Source organism: Acyrthosiphon pisum, chromosome X (genome assembly GCF_005508785.2).
Source record: "Acyrthosiphon pisum isolate AL4f chromosome X, pea_aphid_22Mar2018_4r6ur, whole genome shotgun sequence".
Taxonomy (NCBI): Eukaryota; Metazoa; Arthropoda; class Insecta; order Hemiptera; family Aphididae; genus Acyrthosiphon; species Acyrthosiphon pisum.
Window position 1 is genome coordinate 16,715,514 of NC_042493.1, and position 16,452 is coordinate 16,731,965.

The 16,452-nt window shown below is 27.8% G+C and overlaps 1 non-coding gene across 1 annotated transcript; it reads right to left on the reverse strand.

Moving 5' to 3' along the window:
* Positions 1-6,006: 6,006 nt before the first annotated feature.
* LOC115033436 lies at positions 6,007-6,125 on the reverse strand. Its single transcript, XR_003838795.1, has one exon. It is a non-coding gene; the product is annotated as a 5S ribosomal RNA (ribosomal RNA).
* Positions 6,126-16,452: the final 10,327 nt, after the last annotated feature.

Here is a 16,452-nt window from a genome sequence, read left to right on the forward strand (position 1 = left end):
ATATTAGATACTAGTTTTAGTAATCTGTATGTAGACTTGTAGTCAATAGTTTTTTTGTTAAGAACATTTGTGAATATCTAGTATATTTTGTTATGTAACTTTATTAAGTCGCAGACCACAAGGCAACCTTTTTTTGGAATTTTTATTTTATTTTTCGATGGGTAGATTTACTCTCCAATTAGTGATATAATAAATTATGGTAAATTACATTGTTTTCTTGCATATAAGTATAAATATAAATATATATTACATCTTTTTTATGAATTATGTAGATAGCTATTTAAAATTTAATCTTAAAAATGGCTTCATTAATTGTAATTCATTGTTATGTAGTTTTTAATTAACAGTTATATATTTTTTTTAAACAGAACATAAAATGTTACTTACTACTGATTTAATTGTTTTAGATTATTTATTTAATTAAATATTTTATATTATATTTTAAATATTATTAAGTCAGATCGGTTATTAATTATCATGCTTTACATATTAATCATATTATAATAAAATGATTAAAAATAAAACTTAATTAATTTTATTTTTTATTTTTATTTATTCTTCAAGAAGATAATGGGTCTCACTGAACATGTTCGTTTATTTTGTTTCTTAAATTCTAAGATATCTGTTAAATGTTTAAATGCATACATTATTTTTCTTAATTTATTTGTTACAAATTTTATGCGGCCATTCCATTTATTATATACATTTTATGATACATTTCTATACTTAAATATTTACAGTTTAACTATTTTTACAAAGGTTTGGCTTTTACATATATTTTAATTTAAACGCACATTCTCATGTAAACATTGACTTGTTTTATTTGGTTGATTCAAATTTATAGAGATATATTTTTTAAAAGGTGTACTTTCTCCTCTGTTTTGTTTAAGCTTTTTTGTGCAGTCTCATAATATATACCATTTAGATAGGTAGTTTTTATTGATTATATAAAAACTAATTTTTTTTCGATTTTTAAGCTAAAATTGTTCAAATAATTTGTGATTAGTAATTTATTGGTCCAGTATATTACAAACGGCTTTATAAATGGTTGGTGCTCACACTACTATGTCAGTGTGCTCGATTTTTCATAAAAAAAAAATAATACTAATTCTGGTCGTTTCCCTGAAATTTCCTGAAAAGGGCGTATATTTTTAATTTTCCCGGGGTGTTAAAAAATTAAGATCCGGCCCTGCTTAATGTTATAAAAATTACTTGGATGCAATATTAGACTTAATTTAACAAACAGTATACAATTTAGCGCTGAGTCTTTTACAAAACAAAAAAAATGTATAGTTGTAAACTGGTGTACTTTTTTACGATATTGCATAAAAAATACATTTGAAAATACTTTTGAATATATTATGTCACATATAGGCAATAGGCATAGGCATTGTATGTGTTTAAGTTAGGAGTTTTGTGTATTATTTTAACACTATTCAAATATTGTTTGTAAATTTAAATTCATGTTTCATTGGACCTACCTATTATAGTCGTAAAAAAATATGTAAGCAGATTTCGGAAAGAGAATAATTCTGTGAGGTTAAAATTACCTAAGTATAAGTAAAATATAAAATAGTTTTTTGGTATTTATAATACATAGGTAGGTAGTAACATTTTAAACCACACGGTTATTAGGTAGGATCAATTGACAATAGCTTGTAAACTTATTTTATAAATGAAAATATGTATTAATCATCTATTATTTTTATTGTTATTAATACTGTTTTATTCTTTTAAATGAGGATGTAAAAATGTTGGCATACCTGTATAAGTACTTTAAAATATATCTGCAGTACCTAAAGGCTAAATTAATAATTAAAAATATGTATTGAGTGCAACTTAGAAAAACTTCAGTAATTTGTGCCCCGTACACTTGATATTTATAATTACAATATTTCTACTATATTTGTATTATTTGAATTAAACATTAAGATTTATTAGAATTATATTATGTTTATATAGAAGAATAGTCCATACCAAAATAGCTAATGTAGCTGACTTTAAATTTACAATGATAGTCTCATTGTTTTTATACTAATATATAGTGTATAAATACAATTACTCATAATATTCTACTATGAATTGCATTTTACCATAATGAATTGTCATAGCTGAAACAGCTGCGTATACGCTATGGTACATTGCGAGTGGAGTTAATGAGTGGTACAAATTCGTGGGGTGAAAAAATATTTCCCCACCGAAATATTAGATCACATGGCATATACTCTACTAAACTTTAAAGCGTATAACAAGAAAACTATATGTTAAATATTAAAAATGTATAAATTTAAATTAACAGAAATATATTCAGCATCATAATTTTATAGTGAAAAACTGGGGTTAATTGATTTCTTAATTTTAAATGTCTGAAAAATCGATTTTATGAAAATATGAATCAATTAAAAATGTAATCACTAAGTGTTCTGGACTAAGTTTTCGTTAAAAAAAGGAAATAAATAGACAAACAGATACGTGTTTTATATAATTATATCAAGATGGTGATTCTGAAACCTCCACCAGGTATATTTGACTTTTGTTCATACATCACAAACATTCAGGTTATGAATATAATATACATAGGTTGTCTGAAAGTCTGAACATTATGTGCGGTATGATAATTAAATTCAACGATGGATGCGGTGGTTTGTTTTGCCGTAGGGGATAACCGTCATCGTCTATAAAATGTACACGTATTCAATTAACGGGGATATCGTACTAAGTCGAATCGGCTGCGAGGTTAAAGCGAACTTCATGTTTAATCGAAATCATGTCTATGCTGCATACATTTTATAATTAAACGTTGGTTTTAGGACCTGTCAAAAGCACTCAGTGGGAAAACATAGATAGATTGACAGCCGAGTAAACAATTATAAACAATGTCGTGATGGTATATTAAGGGATGGCTTGGTGCAAGGCTACGTATATATATACGTACATAAAGCCGTTCAAGGCTAGACTTCATCCCAATATATATTATAATGAACCTATTTCCAATTACATCATCCCAAGTTAACAGCTCTGATTCTACGAAGTCCTCTTGTATAAATTATACGACGCACGAGTTCACAATTATTAAATAAGGCATAACTAAATATATATGCGTTGAACGGTATATTTCAAAGTACTTCACAGTTCACACTTAGTAGTCCTCTGTGTAATTCACGTTCTAAGAATAATTCTCCTCGAAAATTGAATAATTAGATATATTTTATTATAATCAAATATTATGTATCTATTGAAAATTAGTGTTGGTATTATCTGATCCAGTTATTTAATTATTTTTTTTTGTATAATAGAGTAATTTAAAACTCTCAAACAGTTAAAACATTTAAAACCCCGATTATTTAGATAATTTATTAAATGGCCGTTAACTTACCTACGGTAAATTTGAGTTGGAATTTTCATATCATATACTAACAATTTTATTGTATACAGTACTCAGCAATGGAATATTTTTCGTTCAAAGTGGGTTGTTTCCAAGGAAAAGAAACATAATATATCGTGTGTGAATGTGTGATTGACTGAAGGGTTGTATAAGAGTTGTTAAAAAAATGAAAAGTTATTATTAAAGTATAAAATTTGGTCGCTTCGCTCGCATTAGATACTTATTCAATCTAACACCTTTATCTATAAATAAAATGTTTCGTGCGAAGACGTAATTTTAGTTTGGTGTGGGGCTGGGGAAACGGCATATTATAAGGAAAATGCTTTTTACGGTTGTAAGGGATTTTTGAAAAATTTCGCGTAAGATCGTACAAATTCGTACAAATTTCAAACTAAATATCTGCATAGAAGTTTCGTATAAATAAATAGTTTTGGAAATAAGGGGGGAGGTGGAGAAACGTTTCTATAGCGCCCCACACAAATTCTTGTATAACTTCAAAAAAATTTGTACAAATTCCGTACTAAATATCGGCCGAAAAAATTGCAAAAACTCAATATTTTAAAATACTATGTTGTAGATCCGTAAGCAAATTCTTGACTTGTGGTATTATTATATTGTTAAAAATAACAAATTATTATTAATTATTATTGTTACCTAATAATATATTAATATAAAAAAATGAATTGTTTTAAATTTAAACTATTCCTATTTGGTGAATATTTTACTGTGCAAAGAAACAATGTGTAGACCCAAGTGGGCCCCCCAACATAAATATAGACCAGGGTCCCACAGGGAAAATTCTTTTTTCCCCATGAGCCTATCCACCCCTGGGCAGAATAGAACAGAATGAACGAAAATTTCATAATATTAGTTAACGAAAATGTTTAACATGGTCATTTACGATATTGCTATAAAAATAGAATCTATTTCACCGTATATTGTCGTTCACCCGAAATTCAACGATTATAACGTAATCGATTTTTTCTCCGTTGTCCAATCTAGTCGGTCGAGATAATGACAATTTTAATATGTATTTATGTCTGCATGCAACTAACTGACTGTGTATGATCAAATGTCTATTTTGATTGATATACGGCACCCATAATTTCGTTACGAAATCTTTTTTCGTTGTTGGTAAAGTATAGTATATTATACTCAATAGTCAATACTCAATAGTCATATCATTATGACGTATGTTTGTGTATACAGGGATGATTAATAATAAAAAATTCATCAATAATATCACAATTTTTTTTTTTTGGTCCTGGGGGGGTTTTAACTCGAAACCCCCCCCCCCATATGTACGCCACTGCGTGTGGTAAGAATGTAAGATGTATTATGACAGCAATGGTTGCATTACAATTGCAATATACCTACTCAATATATACGGAACTTTTAAATTTGAGTGCTCCATCACTCCGGTTGGCGCCCAAGAAATTCCTATATGTATATATAGCAACAAAATACTGTGTATATTATAATGATATAAAATATTGGTAGTAGGTATGTAATATACTTATATATTATATTCGAAAACATAATATTTTATCAAATTTAAATATTATATTATATACGCATGATGTATATGGTCATAAAGGTACATTTTAAATTCTCGTACATCAAACCCTTTACATCTATAGTGGAATTAATGTATGACGAGGGGAGTGCGAGACATTTTGCACTTTTGTAATACGTCTTTTATACTTACCGAAGCTGCTGTGGGAAAACAAACATATGGGTTCGCGCAGAGTTGTATACATTATATTTCTGGATTGTTATTTTATACGTGTATCATTTATAAGGACATTTCAAGTTTAATTTTTTTTCTGTTTATCCAACTAAAAGCACAAAATAAGCATGGACTAAAAGCACAAACAAATTATGACGTATCAAATACACAGAAAATGTATCGTAATAATATTATTTTTAAACCCACTTTGTTGATGCAATATTGGTTTTAACTTGCTGATGTTCAGTATAAATGATACATGGTAAATATTTCCTAACTGTCTTTTCACCTAAACTCGTTCATGTTAAATTAAATTAATTAAAACATCTACTTACTTATTTTGTACATCGAATAATAATTAATAATACGTAGATATAATATATTTTACATATTATTTAATATGTTACGTAACAGCAATTAATTATTTAGAATTTTCTAATAGTTTAGAAGCGTTATTAACTATTATGTCATGTAAATTTATATGTATTGAATTTGATTAGGCAATTTAATATTTATTATTAGTTACATTTTAATTTATTCTCCTTTCATATAAGTGATACAGTTACTTTATTCCTACCAGACATATGAAATGAAAATTGCTTTTATTTTATATTTAATCATACATGCTGTATAGAAACATGAACCTAATATATTTTTATCTGGAACTTCTGTTTTGGTTCATATACCCTGTTATTTGTAATAATATAATAGTAATTTATAATATGTTAAAAATAAAATCTTAATTAGTTTTAGAACAAAATTTTTTTTTTTTATTTCTAGTGCAACACTTATATAGTGCCACTTTTAATATACCATTGAGTATATTATATACTACAATTATTTATTGTATTATACAACAATATATACTAATATATGTCAGTAAAAAAAAAAATGCCAACGGCACGTAGTGTTCCCAAGCGGTCACCCATCCAAGTACTAACTACGCCCGACGTTGCTTAACTTCAGTGATCGGACGAGAACTGGTGTATTCAACGTGGTATGGTCGTTGGCGACATCGCTTAAATATTTGAGAGTATATAAGCTGTAAAGGTTAGCTGTTCCGTGTATGCTGCTCAAATATAAGAAAAAATTCAGAAAGTTTGAAATATGAATAATCAATAATAATATAATAACAATATATTCAAACACTGGGTCCAAATTGTTCAATATTACTAGCCCAAAGAATTTAATTACTAGGTTATTGTATATATTTTTTTAAATATTGTAATCTATCTATATATTGATATAACTTTATATTGTTTTATTCATATACATTTTAAAATAGACAAAATAAGCAATATTTTAGTTTAAACTTAATATATTATAGGGTATCAAAAACAAACGTATCAATGAATTATAAAGGTGGAAAAATCCTTAGCTGTTCAATCACTGAACGGTTTACCTACCTAGTGAATAACTACAATATCTCATTCGTAATTATTAATTATACATAAACATTAAACAATAAACATATTAATAATCCGGTCAATTACAATTTAGTTTTTATTTTATTTACACTTCTCTAATTTTATAACAACATTATCACTATAGGAATTTTATTGTAACCATTAATATTGTAGGTAATGTCAAAAGTATTTAACAAAGATATTTCAATAAAAGCAAATAAAAAAAAACTGGTAAGTGGATGTCACTCCGTTGTTCAGTAGGTTACAAGTGGGTCAATGTATAATGGATTGTATTAAACTTGAACTCAATGATATAATATCATTGTATAAGAAAAACGATTCTGAGCAGAGACTGTTTGTCAGCCTGGATTTTAGATTCTGAGCGGAGCGAAGTAGAATCTCTTAGATGGAGATATGAAGTAGATACGTATTCTAGGAAGCAATTTTTTTTTTTTTTATAGGCCATGTGTTATGTACTTTTTGAAACACTAATGTGAGTAAGATTCATAATCCTGTGTTCAAAAAAAAAAGTATGAAATAAGCGAGTCGTGTGAGTAGGTATTACAACTATGGTAGTCTTTAAGGAATTTCAACTCTTGAGAATTTTGTTTACATCAAAGACGTGCACAGACATTGGTCGCAGGGTATATGCATCTGATATAAATATATATACTAATATACTTACCCCAAAAATAGGCATTCCTCTAAATAAAAGCTCATATCATAGGCGCAAATAAGGGGGGGACTTTAGGGGCTAAGCCCCCCAAAAATCCATAGCCCACCCAAACATTTCCTACATTTTCTTTTAAGCTTATTCACTATTATAAAAGTAAGGCCGTATTAGCCCTATTAGCCCCCCCAAATCTCAAACGCTATTTGCGCCTATGCCTCATATCATTATGTTAAAAATATTTATGATTACTTTTGATATTATTATTGCTTCTTATTACAGAATATTTGGTTTTAAAACATTTTTTTTATGTTGAAAATATATTTTTATTAAGATGGATTATGTAAGCTAGAGAGGATATAATTTCATGATTCCTGTCACATTCATTAAATTATAAATATCGAACGTACATCTCTACATATTTGTTATTTTTATCTTTCTTAAAAGTGTAATTTTGGGACTTAGGTTATATGTCATCTGAAAAAAATGTCTGCCCAAAGCCTGCGGGGTATACAATAACGCAGTACATAGGTAGGTACGCTGCATAGGTACTCCGTGCGCACGCCTATTATAATAATAATAGTGTCGATTTACAGTATAAGGAGATAGACCTTTATATTTGATACATAAATAAAGTCGATAATACTTAATATTATGTGTAATATTATGATATACATTTTATATTTATTTTGTATTGTTAATTTTTTTTATAACATAATAGAATACCGTCATTGACGATAGTAGGTACCTACCTATATAATACGTCGCACATGTCACATGTGCATATTGTGAAGTTGACAATTTATTTACACTCACAATTGTCATCTGTCGCCGTCACCATCATCATGCTGCAAATTTATATTGTATATTATTATATACATCGGTAATCTATCGTCGCCACCCGTCATATTATATAGATAGGAATATAGGATCATAATTTAAATTTTATCAAACATCTCATATATTATTATTATGCATATTTTTATTTAATATTTCAATCATACATGAGTGACATATTGACAGTCTCTTACTGTTCACTATTCCCTATATTTATAACTTTATAAATATATTATAAATAATAATATGAACTATCAATTTTCAAATAATAATCTACTATTTTGTAATTATAATTTGTCTTTATTTATATATTAAGATTAAGTATGTATAATGTCTTAGTTATATGTCTGATTGATTCGAAAAATATGCCAATCAATCTTGTAGGAAAAGTCGGTGGGGCCAAATTTAAGCACATCGCAACTAGTTTCCACCCTTGTTCGTTGGCCTTTCATTAGGGTTCGATTACATCAGTTTTTCGATTATCATTCTCCACTGATCCATTAAATGGATGAAGTTCAAGGGTGACTTTAATCGTTAATTTTTGATTCGGTTCCATAATTTGATTTTGAATTTTATTTGCGATAATTTAGAATTTATAATAAAATTCTAATAATATAAAATAGGATAGATTCATAGAATATGAATAATTTTAAATTGTTACCATTAACTTGTTATACAAATTTAAAAAAAAAACCAGTGAATAAAATACATAATACATTTATTATACCTTCATAAAAATAAAAATTACATCATAATTAATACACAAATACACACATAATTCTTCGATTATTATACTTATTACAAAGTAATATTATAATATTATTATAATAGGTAGCAAACACTTGTAGTCGTGTAGAATTTTGGTTTTTTAAATTGCATGATTCCAAATTATAGAAAATTGTAAGTACAAATCGTAGGTGTACGTATCGTAGTTGATAGTTGATAGTTGATAGTTGATCAGGCGATCAGCAATCTCACACATGAGAATGTCTGAAATAGTTAAGAAGATTAGATAAACGCTAGACTTCTAGAGCACCGCAAGTAAACTCAGATTTCATATTTTATTTATAATTTACATAGGTACTTACCTACTTTATAATATCTTCATTCTACATACATGATACATATAAGAACGCGATAACCTACTGCAGCACCAATAAATACAAATGGTTTCGTTAAACGAAGACATTCAATAACATGCAAGTAAAATCAGTGGCATAGCTAGGAAGGTGTTTTGGTGTTTTAACAACCCCCCCCCCCCCCCCCCACTAATCTAATGTAAATATTAAAATAATATATTTACCAAGTGCCTCGAAAATGAATCATTCAAGTATGGGTGCGTGTCTGGGGTGATACCATATATTTATTAAATTGATTTTCCATCAAAGGGTTGGAGTAGATTTGTCCGGAGCGATCGTACAAATGACGTACTTAAAGTTAGCGTAAAAAATAATACGAAAAAACGTAATTTTCAAATATGGATGGGGCTGGGGGACGCCATATATTTATAAAGCTGACTTGTCTTCAAAGAGTTGGAGTAAATTTATCCGGACCCCGTAGTGATTGTACAGATACATACAAATGACGTACCTACTAAAATATGATATTGTTAAAACTATGAATATATATAATTTTTAACCATGGGTGGGGCTGAAATCACACCACCCCGGCCCCATCCACTATTTTTTCGTAATAATGGTAAAACCAGTGTCGTACAAATTTTGAAAATAGTCGTACAAATTTATACGAATCACATACCTTCTAAATATCTAAGTGAAAAACATTCAAAAATTCTAAATGGTGGGGGGGGGTTGGGGTGATGTACGTTTCTATTTTATATTAATGTTAGAATAAATAATAATAACTATTAATTACAATGGAGAGATATAATAGTTATATTTCAATTTTAATTCAAAAGGCCCCTATAAAAATAATCCTGACTACGGATTTTATTGCTAATATTCCTATAATAATGTTTACCGCTTACTTAAGCCGTTCACACAATAGTTAAACGATTTGAATTTAATGTACTTCGCAAATCCAAAATATAATATTATATGTATATATCCGTGTGACCATGTTTGGTATGTTTGTATTATATGTTCCTTAAATAAAAAAAAAAGAATATTAATGAAGAAGTATTTATCAAGGACTGTCTAGTCTTCATGACGACATGACGACATGACGACATGAAAACATGACGTACGTAGTTTTAGTTTAGCCGACAGTCTAATAATCAACAAAAATTAGTTTTGAAATTTCCTCCCGAAAGGAGGAGCAGAAAAGACTAGACTTAAAAGGTCACTTGGTATAATAACGGCAGAACATTTGGAAAAAAAATTTGTTTTTCAACTGCAAAACCATAAACTACTTTGCCTACTTCTATAGTAGGTACAGTTGTGACAGGTAACTTTGTTATTATATTAATTTATAGTAATAAGTTTTAACAAGTATTTAGCACTAACAGTTTGTTAATTTAACTAGATACATACCTAATTATTTATTTGCTATATAAAAAAACCTAAATATTTTATAATTTCCATTTTAAAATGTCCGTTTATTACTTCTTCACAAGATTAGGTAGTATATGAATAGAATAATAAAAAAAAACATAACCGATTACATAGAAAATACTTTTTTTTCAGTATAGTTGTCATTACTTATCCTAGCTTCCTAAATTGTTATATACTCAATTGATTATAATTGATAGATGTATTCTACATAAGAGGTATATGAATATTTTATTATATTTATAATCAATAGAAAATTGATAAAATTAAATTAAAAAACGATGATTACAAATTTATAAATTATAAATTATAATTTGTATAATTAACTATACAATTGGGTTTGTTAGTAATAAGTATAAGTAGCTGTTCTTTTTTTAAATTTTCAATTTAAGATGGGCGATTTTTAAAAAAAACAGCATTAATAAGTTTATTATTAAATCATATAAATGAAATTGAATTAATACAACATTATTTTTATTTTCACTATTAGAATTAATTGAGCCTTCAGAAATAATACATACATCAAAATATGACACTGAAAGCTATAGTTGAGTATAGCTCTGTAAATATATTAAATAATTTTAATAACATTAACAAGTACCTAAACTTATTTTTTTTTTACATTTATATTTAATAGACTTCCAGCCTATTTACAAACATTGATAAGCTTAACGAAAATTAATTTGATACTAATGTAACAAACATATGAATAATGTGCACATTTTCGTGATTTTTAAGCTTTTTGTAAAAATTTAACTTTGAATGCTTATTAAAAAAAATTGTGTCTTGATTTTTAATATTTTTCAAATGTCATTGTAACAATATATTAAGAGCCTTGTATTAAATTTTGAAGCTTTGTTTCCCAACAAATAATATTTTATTGACATTCATAGAAAAAAAAAAACTAAAAAAATTGAAAATTGTTAATGTTTGTAAACAGCACAAAACAAGCCAAAATATTTTGAATGTCTTACGGTGTATAGCAAATGTTCGTATAATTTTTCAGGAAAAATTTCATATATCTACGGTCATTTGATTTAAGTTTACCGCGAGAAAAACCAAAATCAATTTTGTCAAAAACCAATTTTCCGTAAAAATTCCCGTTTTTCCTTAATTTTTATGTTGTTTTTCCCGACGCTTTTGAAAACTATTGAAATCTTAAATTTTAACCTCCCGAATTCACTAACTAGATTCACTTTGCAATCGAACAAGATGCTTTTGAAGAAAATAGAAGCAGTTTTACTTCCCAAAACCATGACGACAGACACAAAAAAAAACAAACATCATTGTAAAATCAATACATTTATCGCTTCGCTCAGAATCTATAAAACTAAATAATCAAAAATATTTATAAATAGCAAAATAGATTTTATCGAAAATCGGTTTTGCTTAAATATTATAATAATATTTATCTTAATTTATTCTGTTTTTCCCGATCATAATTTTCGTCAGCCCCAGGAATCAACTACATCTAATTTTCTATTAGATACCACCCTCAAAGTTGACCATTAAAGCATTTTTCTGAAAGGTTAGACTGATGACAGACAGAAAATTAAAACCAGACATATCATATTATAAAATAAATACATTCTGCTCAGAAATTAAAATTTAGAAAAATCAGGTTAAGCACTATTTATTTTCACTTAAAATATAAAAAATAATAAAATTGTATAGTCGAAAATCAGGACAATAACCATATTATTAAAATATAACATTATAACAAGCATTTTTACCCAGGAGTATAGGGGTGGAAATCATATCTTAATTTATTTGCCCGCCATTTTATTATTTCTTGCATACGCCCATAATCTGCAAGGATCAAAAAGAATATAATTTCATCGTGGACCTAAGTATATATAATTTAAATTACGTTTTTTTCATTTTAGAACCGACGACGCCGTGGGGAGGCTTTCACATTACTTACGTGACATTACTATAGTTTATTTAAATAAGGTAATGTTACATGTTATTAAATATTTTTACAAGCCTGAGATTGTCCATTGCAGGGAGCACAATTAAATTTTCTTATATAGTTCATTTTCTAAAAATAGAGATGGCTGAAGTCCTGGTTTTCGAATTTTTTGATTCCTCGACCCGGCTTTACTGCCCGCCGATTTTGAAGTCACCTTCTGTGTTTTCTCGGTCCGGATTGTTAACCAGCCGATCTCGGTTCTCATCCTGTCATCCAGTTCTCTTCGATTGTTCTAGGTAGAGATGCTTCTCCGATATTGGTTTTCTGCAGTTTTCCCTCTGTCTCCGTTCTTTGTAGTTGTCCTTATCGATTAACCGCAACTCTTTTCGGCCTTAATCGCGATCAGCCATGTAGCCATATAGCCATTGTCCTACACAGATCCCAAGGCACGCCTTCCACTGAGGGGTAGTTTTGGACAAGGTGTTGGGGTGCGCCGGTCGCCTGTCGTTACGCCTTTTCCGGATGGTCTCCCGGATTCACAGATTCTTCGGCATCTTCACTCTTCGCCGTTTTCTGATTGGAGTGCGAAGTTGGCACTCTCTGGTCGTTGTTCTGACCCGCCGGAGTTTGGTTTTATATAGGTTGCCTTCTGTGCCTCCCCCGTTAGCCGGAACCGGAATTCCGTTACCAGTCGGCACCACGTGGAGGTGGGGGTAGGGCTTTGCCGACCATAATTTAAATTACCTAACCTAACCTAGCCTAAACTAACCTATTTTTTGGGATTTGAAACTACATAATTTTAAATTACAAAAATAATATCATTGTAAGTATACGAAAAACGATTCTGAGCAGAGACGGTTTGTCTGCCAAGGATATTTTATAATATTATACTAATATTATTATTATTGATACGATAGCCGGTAAGTTAAATTATATTTGTGTATTATTTGTACGAAATAATATACTTTAGAAGTTTCAAGTACCCACGAATAAGATTTTTAAAATATAGCACAAAACAATAAAATCGTTCTTCTTTGTTTAAATATCTAATTTCGTCCAAATTTGAACATAAAATAACTAAAAAACTGTGTTTTATATTTTTTATATTTCTTGGTTACAGAATAATCTGCTTATGTGTAATCTTGTTTTAAATTTTAAATTTGATAATGTTGTTGAAATGTTATAAAAATATATTAGGAACCTTGTTTTTTACCCAACAAATACAATTTTATTGGCATTCATAGAAAAAAAAACTAAACGATTGCAAACGGATAATGTCCGTCAACAAATCAAAACAAGACAAATAATTTTGAAAATTGTATTGAGTATAGGAAATGCTAATATAAAATATTCAGTTTACATTGCATCAGAAAAGATGCTGTTGAAGAAAATTTAGGCATTTTTACTGTCCTAAAAGGTGACGACGGACACACAAAAAAAAAAAAATAATTAAAAACACACACATCATTGTAAAATCAATACATTCATTGTTCCGCTCAGTATCTAAAACTAAAATGCATAAACTATAAGTGATAAACTATAAGAATTTATGTTTGAGTAATAAATTTGTCCTGGGATTCGGAGTCAAAATCACGGGCTACCTTGGGACACATACTCCCAAGTCTTAAGCTGGAAGTGCGACTATGGCCTCCTTCGCACAGCATTAGATACGTATACCTACCTATAACTGACGCGCAGGAAAAATAGTTTTGAAATTGGTATATGGGAATAGCTGTATCGATATATCTCATAAATGTTAGCACTGACAAGTATAATATATACGGTAATTTGGTAATCATAATGAACCGTATTTAAAAAAAAAAATTATCTATGTCTTAGAAGACATAGTCTTGTGTAAAAAAAAATCATCTTTAAACATATAAACATTACTATTTACGTTCATAATCATTAATCAGTAATCACACACTCAAGAGTGATAGTGACGTGCTGATATGCAATATTATATTATGCCTTACCGCGACGATATTACGTGACGACGTTGACCGATCATCATTGTGAATGTGTAATGTGTATAGGTACTATGACACTACTATTACACTAATCGAAAATAGTAATAAAGATATTATGTAGGTGATTGGTGGCAATGTTGCATAATTTCACAGCACATATTATACACCGCATACAGCACACACGCTCACGAATTATATACATAATAATATGTTTAGTAATGTATACGGAATTGTAAAGACGGGTTATTTTATTATTATTATTAATAATATTAATATATTATAGACAATGACGTCGTCGACCGGCGGATGAATGACCACGGCAACAAGTCCGTACCTATACCGTCAGTGGCCTACTTAAACAATAATGTTATATCTATACTAAGTAAGTACTAAGGTCTTCGTCCTACCTACCTACCTAATACCTATAGATGCATATATGACTTATTTCGTTATATTTACTATTTAGTATTTACTCATATAGGGCGACGTTTAGTAAAAACACATAAACCAGCAATGTACAAACATAATATACGTAATATTGTCGAAAATTTGTAACAGCGGAAATGTAGAATAGATGTTAATGAATGAGGTTATGTTGTTGTTTTTCTACAGCTTGATAGCTATAACTCATACTCGAGAAACTAAATATATGATATATGTGTAATCAAGTCTAAGAATTAAATTTAAAAAAATGTTTTATTACTATACATTTGTATTTTACCTATATGGTATATTATTGTGTTATTTTATTACATTGTGTTTTAGTCACTGATCAAAAAAAATACGTTTGACTGACTTTTCATTTTATATTTATTAAATGTTTATCTTAAATCTTACGGTTTTTTTTTTAGTTCAACATTAATTTTCATTCAATAAACTTTTTTATCTAAATTTTAAGATTTATCATAAAAAATGAATATTTTAATTGTTTTTAATATTTAAATAAATTGAATCATTGTTTAAAATGTGCTTTATTTATTGAAAATCATGCCAAAATATAGACTGTAACTTTAAGTACATATAATATAATATTTTTGAAAGCTTAATTTTTATTCAAGCTTTAGACTAATCTGTGAACTTAACACATTTTTTTAAATATAATTACTTTACATATAAATAGACAGTTTATATGTATACTTTAGAATCTATTAACTTGAAAATAAATACTGATGATATCCTCTTCGATAAAATTGCGTACATGTACAAGTCAAGAATTTCTCTCAAGATTTTAAATTTGAGGCTGAGAGTTCAGTTATTAAATTAATAAATAAAATTAAAAAAAAAAGTTTTTAAGTTAATATATATTTTTTTAATTCAGTTAAGTAAAAACCAATAATTGATTTAGGTTTGGGTATTCATTTCTTTATCTATAAATATCTTTAAGAGCACTAAAGCAGTCAATATACACATTGTATAATTGACAGGAAAATACATTTTGAAAATAAAGGTACAGTCGTACAGATAAACATAGGTAATAATAATGGCAAATGGGAGTTTACTAATTGCGCTAAATAATAGCTCAACAATATTTATTTTATTCAATAGATCATAATATTATTTCTATTGAAATGCAATGAACATGAACAACAAAAATACATTTATAATCTAATATACCTAAATAAATATGTAATTACAATCAAATTCATCACTAATAATTATAATTATTATAATATTATTCTATATTACAGTATATTTTTATAAAATCTATATTAATACAAATTATATATAGTATACCGTATACAAGTATATAAACTAATAGCTTTTATCAGTTTTAATAAAAACATTTTGTTCGTTAATTTTTTCGAGTGTTATAATATTATGAATGTAAATAATAATAGTTAGTAGTTTAGTAGGTACCTACATATTTTATAATCTACCCTACATAACTGCATAAATATATACTAAAGATTTAATAAATTATTATTTTAATTAAAAGCTATTTTTTGTTTTCATTTACTTAATTGGTATAAATTTATGTTTAACTATACCTAACTATAAGAAATTTATTTAAAAAAAATATATTTTAAAGTAAT